Source organism: Leopardus geoffroyi, chromosome C1, assembly GCF_018350155.1.
Source record: "Leopardus geoffroyi isolate Oge1 chromosome C1, O.geoffroyi_Oge1_pat1.0, whole genome shotgun sequence".
Lineage (NCBI taxonomy): Eukaryota > Metazoa > Chordata > Mammalia > Carnivora > Felidae > Leopardus > Leopardus geoffroyi.
Window position 1 is genome coordinate 184,261,420 of NC_059328.1, and position 14,139 is coordinate 184,275,558.

Genomic DNA, 14,139 nt, shown 5'->3' on the forward strand with positions numbered 1-14,139 from the left:
TTATTTTTGTGGCAAAAGCGGGAGGCAACAGAATATCAACTTGATCTTTCCCCTATTTAATAGTAAAATAAGCATTTAATAAATGGTTTTTATAATTAAAGGTACTAGAAAATGAAGTAAATTGGTATTATTTTAAAGTAGGTTTTATTGAAAAAATAATATAAGCAGATGAGAAAAAAAATCAAATGTTGCAAAGGAGCATGAAGGGAAGACTCCCAGCCACTCCACACTCCCACTTACATAGTCCGCCCCCATAGCTGTTAACACTTTCTTAAGTATCCTTCCAGAAATATTCCATGCATATGTAAGCATATGTATCTGTATATATCTGTGGTGAACTATTGACGTTCTTGATTTATATAATAAAACTTAACTGAAGTTTATAGGCCTCATATTTTCAAATTTGCTTCAAGTGCTTTTGATTCCTAGTGGGTTGTCCAAAATCATTCTGATGTGTCAGTTAATTTTCAAGAATAACCTGGTGGATCATTGGTGAGCATGGGTCCTTAGGGTCTGTTCCCAGAGGCCTTCATTCTCTTCCAATGGGGAAAAGAAGCAGGTGGTGGGGTTCTGTTCCACACCGTCTCTGAGATCAAGGAAGGACCTTTCTGTTGGCATCTTGAATCTGCTGCCCCGTGGTTTGTTCACTTTAGCAAAGTAAAAAGGAGAGTCTCTAAAAACGGTCTAGATCATATAATAAATATGTAGCACATATCCTATATTGAGAGAAAAACGCATTCTTCAGAGTTTGGCCAAGCGTTCTTTTTATTTAGCATTAAAACATACATAAAAAATAAAGGCTGTAGTACATTTTATGTTAATCAAACTATTAAATGAGGTTCCAAATAGCCTTAGTATTGTGATAATTGATATTCGTGATCATAACTCTGAGCCACTGAAAGGTTGTAAATCATCAAATATTAAATTATTTTCAGCTCAATTTAGAATATTCTCTATTAACTTGAATATTAGGCAAATCAGAATAGTGCATTCCTTTATCATACCAGGAAACAGACTGTCTTGTATATTAATAAAAGAAATGTCTTGTATATTAATAAAAGAAATGTTTTCAGTAAATTTGCCCTCTCTAATTTGTGAAAACATGATTTTAGTTGAGAAAACAGTTTCCTTCTGAACGGATGAAAACAATAACAACAATTATCTTTACACATCTTTGTAGCGTCTATTATAGCTGTTTTTCTACTATAGTTGTGTTTCCCCCCTTATATGCCAAGTCCTAAGTTTTAAAAAATTTAATGGGGGGCTTAAACTTGGTTTTCTTTAATCCATCCATTTTGTGCCTGTGTTTTTCTGTTTTATTATTTTCGACAGCATTGACATTGATAAATGCTTCACGTTTTTGGTAAGTGCATTGTTGAATACCAGTATCGCAATAGACTCCATCTTAACTGCTTCTTTTTTTTTTTTTTTTTTTTTAATTTTTTTTTTTTTCAACGTTTATTTATTTTTGGGACAGAGAGAGACAGAGCATGACCGGGGGAGGGGCAGAGAGAGAGGGAGACACAGAATCGGAAACAGGCTCCAGGCTCTGAGCCATCAGCCCAGAGCCTGACGCGGGGCTCGAACTCACGGACCGCGAGATCGTGACCTTGCTGAAGTCGGACGCTTAACCGACTGCGCCACCCAGGCACCCCTTTCTTAACTGCTTCTTGATGACTTGGGGTTTAAAACGACAAGTTATTTACATGCAAGTTTGATTATATAAAACAATTATGTACTATTCTGCGTATGAATATATTTCTACTTAAGATATTAGACCATTTTTCTATCTAATTTTTGATATCAAACTTATAAGTTTAAAATATTTAATACTATTGATTATAGTTTATAGCTCTTTAACTCTGTAACGATTTGGAAATAGAAAGCAGCATACCTCATTCCTTATAGTAATGATGGGAACTGAAATACATACATGTTTTCTAAATAGCTGTTTTTTCTTCCATTGTATGTAACATATTGAAGGGTTCTATGTTTTCTTTTCAATTCTACTAAAATATAAATTCTTTAGAAGAAATCATCATTTGGATGTCATGGACGTAGGTGTGTTGGATGAAGATAGGAGATGGGAATGACGTGCTGATACCTGAACTGAAATTGTGAAAGTAATTGCTTTGGTATTTTTTGTGTCTCATTACTTTATGTCATGGCCAGTCTTATCCTGTCATGTTCATTTTGGGGCTAGTGTGGTGGGTTTCTGAGCTGTAGCCTCAAAGATGTGCCTTGGGTACCTGTTGACACATATCAAAATTATGGCTCTCTTCCGTGGGGCAAAAGGAGTTTTATTTTATTATGAAGTATTACCTACTGTGAGTCAGGTACTATAAACTAGGAGCTTTCATACATTATGTCACTTGATCTTCACAGCAAACCCTCTAAAGTAGAGAAGAAGGGTGCCTGGGTAGCTCAGTAGGTTAAGCATCTGACTTTGGCTCAGGTCATAATCTCGTGGTTCATGAGTTCGAGCCCCACGTTGGGCTCTGTGTTGACAGCTCAGAGCCTGGAGCCTTCTTTAGGGTCTGGTCTCCTTCTCTCTCTGCCCTCCACCACTTGTGCACAGTCTCTATGTCTTTCTCAGAAATAATAAATGAAAGTAGAGAACAGAGGCACAGAAAACTACTGATTCACGATGTGGAGTTAGGATTCATACCCATGTCTGGTTAACTCCAGGGCTTGTGCTCTTATGCTGACTCTCAGAGGCAGGAAGGCCACAGTCTGAATACTTTCTAAGTTCGAAACAACATGAGCCTATTAAGAGAGTGGCAGAAGAGTCTGAATCTTGGGCCCTATGGCTTGCAGGGGAAATTTCCCTTTCTCTGCTCCCCCCACTTCTCAACCCAGAACACCTAGAGATGGATGGCTCTAGAAAGGGATTGCAGAGCTTCCTGTCTTTAGTCATTTTGTGAGGCCTGTGCTGTATTCTAAAAGGCATAGCAATTTGGCAGATGTCCTCCATGTTGCCAGTACACATCTGTTGTTTTACACCAGGCTGCTTCTCCCGTGCCCTACATGTAGGTGAGGTTGTGAGGGCTTGTATTCTCTTTTAGACTGATACAGAAAGGAAACAAGTACCTTGGGCATAGGAAGATGCATTATTTTAGGAGAGTGATGAAGTAGGGGCTCTGAAGCTAGAGCTCTGAAAGCATTTTGCATTACAGTTATGAAGGGTAACCAAATATGATTGAAAAATAACAATTTTAGGCACACTATAAGCTAAACAGGCTTCTGTAGATGAGTTTGGGAATGAATCAGCATTTGTAGACTTATTTCTTTCTTTGCCCATAGAAGTATGTGTTAAAAGTTCCAAATAACTAACTTATGAGTACATTTTGGAAAAACAACCTGATTGTAGAGTGGAGCTGGTCAGCCTTTACTATAAGGGGTGCTGTGCACATGCCCTGGTGGCTTTAGTCGGAGGTGCCCCTCCTAAGGTATGATTCAGCTATATTAATAGTGTTGAACCTCTTAGGTTGATCTGGTTTATTATCCCAGCAACTTCAGTCACAGTGTTTACTTCCTCTGAAATTGCCATAGAAACAAGGACACATTTCACCTTAGAAGTGGTTGCCTGTCACTGTGGTCCCTTTCTGATGTGATTGCTTATAATGCCTCTTAAGAATATTAGGAATAAAATTTGGACAAAGAGCTTTGTCCTATTTTGAGGAAAGGTTTTAGAAGTGCCTATGAATTAGTGTTTGCTATTGCTGTGTGAATTCACACTATTTGTTTTCCTTCTTGGAAAATATTTTAAGGTTTAAAAAGTATAAGTTAACTATGTAGTCATTGAGAGGTTAAATATACATTGCAATTTAGACTAAATAGTTTTTTTCTCAGCCTTTTCCTTTTTATAGTAGAGAAAACAAATAATTAAATTTTGTACTGTAAAATGTCAGTTGAACATATATTGCCAAATAACACCTGAGGCACAGCAGGGTGCCTTGAAGAGACATTAGGAGACAGCCAGCTTTACCTTCAGTGCGATTGAACAAAGATCCATTATTGCTTCTAGGTAATGCCAGAGCAACTGGTCAGGCTGCCCTGCTCCTCCATCACTTTTGTTCATCTTGAATAATAATGAAATAGAATCCCATTTTCAGGAGCGATGTCCAACCTGAGACGTATAAGATTGTACATTTAAAACAGCTGCCCAACTGGGGCTCCTGGGTGACTTAGTCAGTTGAGCTGTGGACTTTTGATTTTGGCTTGGGTTATGATCTCACCGGTTGGTGAGTTCAAGCCCCACATCAGGCTCTGCGCTGACAGCATGGGGGGCCTGCTTGGGATTATCTGTCTCCCTCTCTCTCTTCCCCTTCCTTGCTCTCTCTCTCTCAAAATTAAATAAATAAACATTAAAAAAGAATAAAACAATTGCCAAACTTAAAATGACTTAACAACAGTATGAGGGAGGAGCAATTTTTTGTCTCCCATCTTAGCACCAGTAAATGAACCATTGGTTATTAGATGGGAAGAAAGAAAAATTTGATTGAACTTTCTATCTAAATCTAAGGTAATAAATTAGTAAATCTTATTATAGTAAAACTTGTCAGTTCTATGAAATCTTGTATTTTGATAAGTGTTTTAATAATGTCAAGAGGATTTATTTGTAGTTTCATTGAATTTTATTTATCTCTGTATCCCGGTTCCTATAAAAGGGTACATAGACAAAATTTATTGTGATTATTGAGTATGCTAAAGGTGATAATAAAAACTAGCACCAAACGGTCAACTTCTATAACAACAGTTTTTTTGTTTTAAGTTGTCACCAATGTACTATGCATTTGAGCTAACACTTGATGGCAATAAAATCATAGTATGTGAAAATATTGGAGTAGTTCCTTGGATTTAAAATTAAATTGGATTTGTCCTTTTGTTTGTAGCATCTTATATGGATGTGTTTAAGAGAGATATAATCTAGTTCATTTTCAATCGTACCATTTTAATGCACCTCACTAATACTAGCATTACTTTGAGAAAAGTGGGTTTGAACATGGTGCTCAGAAAGGAATCATTACTTATATTATCATTAACACTGTAGGAAGGAGAAAGGCAGGTTAAATTTGAAAGTAGAACAATCCATCCAAAATGAAACAAAACAACCTGAAAACTAAACTATTTTAGAAAGTGTGCTTAGTTTCCAAAGATGTCTTAATTTCTATAAGTGTATGAAAGTGTGTAGTGATTATAGGCAAGGATATTGTGCTTTTCCTTAACAATACAATGTTGTATTCAAAAGATTAAAACACCTTTGAAAGATAATTTCTGCTTTGCTAATTGTTTCATGCTGACCTTTCAATTCTTTCAAGAGCCTTTTAAAAGATGCTAAGTCTGTACTAGACTAAGCACAGGAAGTATGTACAAATTGGCAAACTTGTATTATTGTGTGGTACAATGTGAAGGTTAGAAATGATCATGAGGTTGTATTCAGAATACCTTCTGAAGTATTGCGGGAGATAAATGCACAAGGAAGGCAAAAAGAGGCAAAAGAAACACTACTATTAGCTAGGACTAAGATTTCAAAGCAGAACTCTAGAAGGTTGGAACTGATCATGTTGTAAAGGCTTTTCCCTAAGACACAAGTGATTTCAGACCAAAGCAGGCCAAATAGCCTGTGTGCTCAAAGCCCACACCCCCCATCCTAGATCTGACAGCCAATGATGAGAATGGGAGGCTCAGGAGCACAACTCCCAGGGCCAAAGAGTAAGGTGGCAGCAGAAGCAGAATGTCCTAAGGCTTCCTTGACACAGGCTGGGTTAGGGTCTGGCTTGGAAAAGGGCACCTGTGTTGGAAGAGCAAGTGCAAATGGCAGTGTTCTGTTCTCCTTCAGGTCAACACTTGTTGGGTTCAGGACAGAGAGAGACAGGACACCATGCTATGTGCACGCTGATTTTTTTCTCCTTTGAAAAATTTCACTTCCATAAAACATAGCTCGTTATTGTCCTTGGACTTGCAGTTTCTTAATTATTGCGACTAATTTTTGGAGGAGGAGGTAGGGGTTGGGGCAGAGGCAGGGGTGGTGGGGGGGCGGGTAAGGGACAGAGTTTGTGCTCCCCCTAGAGGCTGACATATACGATACAAAGACATCTTCAGCATTTGATGAACTATTTTGAAATATTTTGGAATGATTGAGTCTATGCTATAATTAAATATTATACATTTAGAAATGTTATTAGTAATTAAATAGGTTTGTTTTTACATTTAATGTAATAGATAAAACATCTTGAATAGATGTGACATCTTGAAGAGATTTTCCTATTGAGACATTTTCTTTAAAATAATAACAAAAGCTTATATACTGTATTATAGTCCAGCATTGTTCCAAGCACTTCATGTGTGTTAATTCAGTCAACCCTTACGATAACCATTAAGTAAATATTTATTATTATTATTTCCATTTTTATAGATGGAGAGGTAAGTGACTTGCCCAAGGTCACATAGCTTGTAAATGGCAGAGCCAGGAAATGGACTCAAATAGTCTAGCTCTACAGGTTGCTTTAATCTTTATGTTATATATCCTCTTAAATCATATTGATTTAAACCTTAGCCACTGGATGAAATGGCAGACATTTTATGCTTACCTTAGAAACTAGTTTAGCTGATAAATCTATAAAAAGTGATTCTGAAAACAATTTTGGGAAGTTTTAAAGATTGAATACATTTTCAAAAATACATTTTTGAAGTTTCATAACTTTTTATGTAAAATACCTATAACTTCACGTTAGTATTGCATTCCACTTTACCTTTAGAGGAGTGGGCTCCTATTAGCATATTTTTACTCTTTGAACAGAATTAGCATATTTTACTGTGAGACAAGAGTTTATGATCCAACTTTGGTTTAAATTATACAGACTAAGGATGGACTGTTACTTAATCACTTGCAACTTGATATGATTTATTTTATAGTTTGATAGTTTGTCTTCCAGCATCAATAAATCAATAAGGAGTATTTGACTTTCTAACCCAAGGAAGTTGAAATTTTGTTAAGTGGTAGTGGCTATGATGTATGATTGAGATTTCCTTCCAATTACATTTGAGGTAGTGTAGTTCCTCACCCATAGGAGGGACCTGGCAAATATTTGTGGAATTTCATTAAACTTAAAGTCTGTCTAGTCATTTCATTTTTTTTTTTTTATTTTGAGGGGGGATAGAAATTCTGGAGTTAACATGTGGGAAATTCAAATACATAATTATTTCAAGAAATTACTGTGCTTATGGCTGCTTTATTGTGTTAAAGGTAATGAGTCTATTCCACTGTTCAGAGATATAGTACGGTGGCCAGATGATACCCAGAGGTTTGTCCTCATCATTTGGAGACTGGCTAGGTATTAAAGGCACAGTAAGCTCTTTTGTTGAAACACTCATATGTTAGTTTTTATTATCTATCTGCGGTTATGTTAAATCATTGAAAAGACATTGGACCTTGGCTTTTTCTTCCTCTTCCAACTTTTCCTGTTGCAGCATTTGCACTATGAGATATTTGGTCCCATTCTCTTAACGTGGATTTTTTTTTTGTTTGAAGGAAAAAAGAAAGCTTTCCCCAAACATCTGAAACTTAAAATAATTATTTTTCCTAATACTTCCTCATGTTCAGATAGTGTGGGATCAAGCTAGTTTTGTGATAAATGCAGCGGTGTGTACATTGTGTGTATATGTGCACACACACTTGTGCTAGACACATTGGAAGTCAGAAGCCTCAATAGCAGGTGACCTTTTGATCCTATAGCTGTCTGTGTTCTAGACATCTGGAGTGATGGTCTTTATACAAAGACATGTTTGTCACAGAAGTAGCTGCATGGACTGTGAGAAGTCATACTCAGAAGTGTTAGCAGTTAAGTTTGACCAGACATTGAGATTTCTGGGGTTTGAGAGAGAAGAGAAAGAGAAGGATCAAGGTGTGTTAGAGGGGAATGGAGTCAGATGGGACCATATTTATAAATGGACAGGGTAAATAGCTTAGCAAGTGTCTTTTTACCTGGAGCATTCTGCCAGAACTTGTATATTTGGAAATTCAGATTTTTTTTGATTTTGAAGGCTTTTAAAATTTTTCTGGGGAGCTTTTAACTAACACCTCACACCTTAAACACCTACCAGTAATTTCTGGGCACAAAGCCCTTTGAGCTGAGAGATTGCTGGGAAGGATCTAGGAAGGATTGGTCTGGGTTGTTGGGCAGAATGTTTGGCATTAAAGATGAGTTTTGTCTACTTTTCTAGCCCTAGCCCCAGGAAAGTCCAAGAAAATTCTTCATTGTTGCATCCTCAGCATGACAGTTTCACCAATACAGAGAAATGGTTCTGACAAACAAGTTAATATAGAAATTAGTGTAACAAGATGGAAGCAGCTGGGAGCACTGGAATTAACCATCACAGCTTAAAATAAAATTCCAACAAAGGTCTAGCTTCAGGAGACCATGAACTGCTGTGTTCAGGCACCAGGCTTGGTCTTATAGTGTGGTTTTCACTACTGCCCTTGCTCACCCCTCTTCCCCAGGCTAAATAAGAAGAGGCCTGAGAGGGAGGAGGTAGCCTTGGAGGGATGTTATGTTTCCTGAAAAGCCTGCTACTTCCACTTTCCTCATTGTTGGGAGGAAGAGCTCATGACCTTTTTCTGAGGCTGAGAAAGAAAGGACTCAAGAGAATGTGTAATGGTGGTGGCATCTAACAGTCCCCCTCTCTACCAAGTCTCCCTATAGGTTGGGACTGATGCTCATCTCCCCTCTGGAAGGTACTGAGTTATACCATCAGATCCCCTAATGCTGTCCCAGGTGTGGAGAAAGGGGACACGATGGAAAATGGCCAGGCCTCTTGCTGGTGCCCTACCCAAAGAAGCCATCTGGGGTAGAGGGACTCCTAACAAAATGCTGGGGCAGGGACTGGGTGAGGTGAGAGGTAGAGGTCAGTGTCCAAGTCAGACCTCTGATGATGAATATGGAGGAAAGGAGACTGTGGAGAAGCAGCAACTCCAGAGAGTCTGCATTTGTATGCCTCCCCATAGAGAGAGCCAAGGGTCAGTTTAGTGTTAACCTGAGGAGCAGAGAAAGCCAACCCAGTAGGGCCTGCAACATCCCTCTGGGACTATCTATGGGGAGACCTTGGCCTCTCCTATCCTTCCCCCAGCCAAGCTCTAGTAGGGAAGTGTCAAGAGGAAGAGAAAGGGAGAAGTGGGTAGAGTAGACCCACCCCCCACCCAGCTGCAACCACTATAGCCACCATTCTAGCTTGCCATGTGGGCAATGAGGCAGAGAAGAGGATTTTGAATTGAACGTGAGGTTGAAGTTTTAAAATGAACAGGACTGAGTTTTTAAGAACTTGAAAGAACCCTTCTAATAATTGGGAGAGATTGAAACATTATGGAGTCTGAGTGAGCTATTAGTAATAACCAGAGTACCTAGGGACAAAGGGGGATCCAAGATGGTATAGTTGGGAGGAAGCAGTTGAGGGGAAAATGAAACTCACATGTTCATATTCTAACAATTTGACACTGTTTAATTGTCAATTACATTATTATAGGATTGGCGAGCTTAGAGATCATTCTCTAACTTTGCCCTTTCATTTACTAAGTATGGCTGTCCACCATCTCTTCCATTTATCCAGGGCACCATTATAGAGAGCTGTTTGTGATACCATGGGTAGAGAATGGGGGATTTTTCAAGATTTCGTTGTGTAGAACAATTACAGGTACTAATATAGTCAAAATCCTATGTTATCTTTAATTCTTTTTTTTAAATGTTTATTTATTTTTGAGACAGAGAGAGACAGAGCATGAGCAGGGAAGGGGCAGAGAGAGAGGGAGACAAAGAATGTGAAGCAGGCTCCAGGCTCTGAGCTGTCAGCACAGAGCCCGATGCAGGGCTTGAACTCATGAACTGTGAGATCACAACCTGAGCTGAAGTCAGATGCTTAACTGACTGAGCCACCCAGGCGCCCCTCTTTAATTCTTATGATAGCCTGGCAAGCTCTCATTATCATTTCAACCTTAGAGATGAGGAAGTTGAGGCTCTGAGAGGTGTGGAAACTTGTTTTAGGTCTCACAGCTATTAAAGTGGAGGGAGGGGAGGATTTTTCTTCCCTATTTTCTTTTATCCTCCAAACCTGCAACTCCAATACTCCAAATTCCCAAAGCCAGTGATATAAGAACATACTGATCTGATTGGAATGGGGCCAGGCAGAAAACAAAGTTAAAGGTAGTTCAACCTCACATCGTTCTGCAATAAAAGCAACCACCATTTATTGAGCTAGGTGCACACACATTCTTTCACTTAAGTTGGAGTCAGAGGGATCTAAGAAACAGCAATAGATCAAAGGTGATTGTTTTGGCACACCTCCTAGATTGGGGGTTTGGGTTTCTTACTCTTTAAAACCTACATTTTAGAAGTCCTAAGTATATTGGTGCTGAAACAAATTACCACAAGCTTAGTGGCTTCAAGCAACTCAGATTTATTATCTTATGGTTCTAGAGGTCTGAAGTCTGAAATTTGCCTCCCTTGGCTAAAATCAAGGTATTATCAGGGCCTGTGTTCCTTTTTGGAAGTTCTGGGGAAAAATCTGTTTTCTTGCTCCCTTTAGCATCTAGAATCTGCCCCCTCCTTTTTTTTATTTTTGGATCATAGATCCTTCCATTTTCAAAACCAACGGTGGCCCGTGGAGTCTTTGATTTTCTACCTTGTCCCCTTCTAACTCTTATGTCTCCTTCTTTTACATTAGAGGATCCTTGGTATTACATTAGGCTAACCCAGACAATCCAGGATAATCTTCCTATTTTGACGTTGGTTGATGAGCAAACTTAATTCCATGTGTAGGCTTAATTCCCCATTGCCATGGATATATATTCACCTGGAATATATTCACAGGTTCTGGGGAATAGGACATAAACATATTTGGGAGTGAAGATTCTATCCCATCCTAGTTTCAGAACAAGGTAATGACTATAGTGATGATTTTATCCAACTCCAGATTAATTTTATTAGATTCTTTAAACAAAAAGATAATTTGTTAATAAATATGCATAGTTCGTTGGGTTTTAAAGAAAAACACTTAATTTATGGATTTTAAGAACGTTTCCTTTCTAAGTGCATCTGCAGTTTTACATGGTCTACTTTTTTATGCTTAATTTAAAATAGAGTTTTCATAGCAAATTGAACTGAAAGAATCCTTAGAGTTTACTTCATAATAGTTGAATTTACTCTTTGCAGATTTGGTTATTTACCTCTTTGAGACTTAGGTTACAGGCTTCCTCAAATTATAAAGCAAATTGGTGAAGAACTGCTTCCTATGATCTTACAAGATTTAAAAAGAAGAGGATTCAGGTTTCTGGATTTATTCTTAATATATCCTTCACAACAATTGAAGGATGATTTTCAGGTTGTCACAACATTCTTGTGTGTTTGATTTGATTCTGAGTAGAATATACCTGAGACTCTCTAGGAAAATAGATTCTACTCTATTTGGGCAGCTATCCACCTCTACCCTCATTTTTAAAAGTATAAAATTTATCAAATCATAATTGGGACAAAAGAGATGATGTTGTAGACAGAGGAAGATCTTCTGTGGTGAAGATGTGGGTAGTTTTGTTAGAGAATGAGACTTTGTTTTAATTTTTTCCTAAAGAGGTGTTTTGATGAGTCCTGGTGGCTAGTTTGTAAAATCAACTATTTATTTTACCTTTTTCAACTTTAGTGAATAAGATTCACTAGAAGAATCATATTGTAGACACTGTTTGTAACACGTATACAAAATACATACTGACCTGGGCCTTGGGTCATTTCTTACTGTGTATGTATTGTCAGTGTAAGTCCAGCCGTGTGGCAATGTAAGGTGTGAAAATAAGAATAAAGTCCATAGTCTCCTGAGTGCTGCATATATTAAAGTGTAATTTCCATGCAAACTAACACCATAGAGAACCAATTGCTGTCTGGTTTCATAGATAATAAGACTGGCTTATGGAATGCTTTCTATTGTATAAAGCCTGTTAAAAGCCAGAAGAGAAAGACAGTACTCTTCAGTGACTTTGGGATCAACTGAGGACATAAAATCTTTATGTAGTGGGTTTAGTGGCATTAAACAAGATAAAAAAAGCTGACATTATAATTTTAAAAATTCCTGGATGTGGATATTAAATATTTATTTATGTAAAATGAAAACACTGCACAGGATATTTTTGTTGTTCTGAACTCCTTCAAGAAAAGTCTGGAGGAAACCAAAATGTGACTTAGATCCTTTAACAACTATGACTAATACCTTACTATCTTTTAAAATTTGTTTTTTGTTACAAAGTACAAAACTTTGCTCTGAGGTTTCTTATGGACATAAAAGCTTAACTATGTGTTTATCTGATTATGCCTTAAATCTTTCTGAACTCTTATTCATGGTTTCGATTTTTATTTTCGGTTTTTACAGTTGAAAATTATTTGAATATTTTATTTTAAAGTATTTGCTCTTTCTTTTTTTTTAATGTTTATTTTTGAGAGAGAGAGAGAGAGAGAGAGAGAGAGAGAATGAGAGAGAGAGAACAGGGGAAGGGCAGAGAGAGAAAGAGAGAGAGCATCTTAAGCAGGCTCTGCACTGTCAGCACAGAGCCTGACAAGGGGCTGGGGCCCACGAACCGCAAGATCATGACCTGAGTCTAGATCAAGAGTCAGATGCTTAACCAACTGAGACACCCAGACGCCTCTGGTTTGAACATTTTAAAGATCAACTAGATGACTAAGGTAGATTATTTGTCTTATTCCTATAAGGATCTTGGTGCTATGACCCTCAAAGGATTGTCTTTGTAGTTTTTTTCAAGTGTTTTTCTTCTATCATTTGGGTCTTTTCCTTCCTAAACTATTCTGTCTCCAGCTTTCAGAGTGTACCATTGGTGGTGGTACCCAGCCCTTGAAAGTATTGCTTGCTTTAGATGTTTGGTTTGTTCTATACTAGAATTTAAAATTTCACTCCAAGCGTTATTAAAGGTAGAATTTTGCTGAGAATATTTGTACACAAAAATCTGAGCCTTTGAAATTAGGGAGTTTACTTTCCATATTTATAAATACTTTTTCATTGCTAGGAAGCTAAATTGCTCTAACAAAGAGATGCAAACATATAGTGGCTTTAAGAAGGTGGAAGTTTTTTTTTCTCTAATAAGGAACATCCCACCAGTAGGCAGGTTAGGTAACCGGCTCTGCTCCATAAAGTAATTCAGAGATCCAGGTTCTTTTGTCTTCTTTTGGAGCCATCCCCTAGCATGTTTGTTTTCTTGTACCTTTGATTAGACTGACCCACCACCACCACACCCTCCTTCTAGCCTATAGGAAGGAGGAAAACACAAGTGGAGGGCAAGTAGCTTGTTTAAAGGAAGTGACCTGTAAGTTGCACATATCACTTCTACTCATATCCCATTGATCCATTATTATTATTATTACTATTATTTAAATACCGGTTAGTTAACATATAATGTTGTAATGGTTTCAGGAGTTTCAGAGAATTTAGTGATTCATCACTTACATATAACACCTAGTGCTTATCCCAAAAATGCCCTCCTTAATGCCCATCACCCATTTAGTCCATCCCCCCACCCACCTCCCCTCCAGCCACCCTCAGTTTGTTCTCTGTATTTAAGAATCTCTTATGGTTTGCCTCTCTCACTGTTTTTATCTTATTTTTCCTTCCCTTCTCCTATGTTCATCTGTTTTGTTTATATAATTCCAGATATGAGTGAAATCATAAGATATTTATCTTTCTCTGACTTCTTTCACTTAGCATAATATGCTCTAGTTCCATCTATGTTGTTGCAAATGACAAGACTTCATTCTTTTTGGTTGCTGACTAATATCCCATTATATATATATATATATATATATATATATAACATAATTTTCCATTATATATAAAATATATAAATAAAACATTCCAATATATACATATAAAATATATAATATTATAATATATAATATAATCTATAATATATAATTATATATATAATTATATATAAAATATATAATTTTATACATATAATGGAATATTAGTCAGCAACCAAAAAGAAAAAAATATATATATTTGGGATATAAGGGAGTTCAACATTAATATGTTTTCGGATTCACATTGTTTGATTTGGTTAGGACAACTAATGAGAACACATGAGCTATGTGT

The 14,139-nt window shown here is 37.2% G+C and overlaps 1 protein-coding gene across 2 annotated transcripts in view; it reads left to right on the top strand.

Annotated features, from left to right (window-relative positions):
- The window catches only part of PLCL1 (phospholipase C like 1 (inactive)), a 336,396-nt gene that overhangs the window by 2,069 nt on the left and 320,188 nt on the right, over positions 1 to 14,139 (top strand). The gene's annotated exons all lie outside the window — the stretch shown is intronic.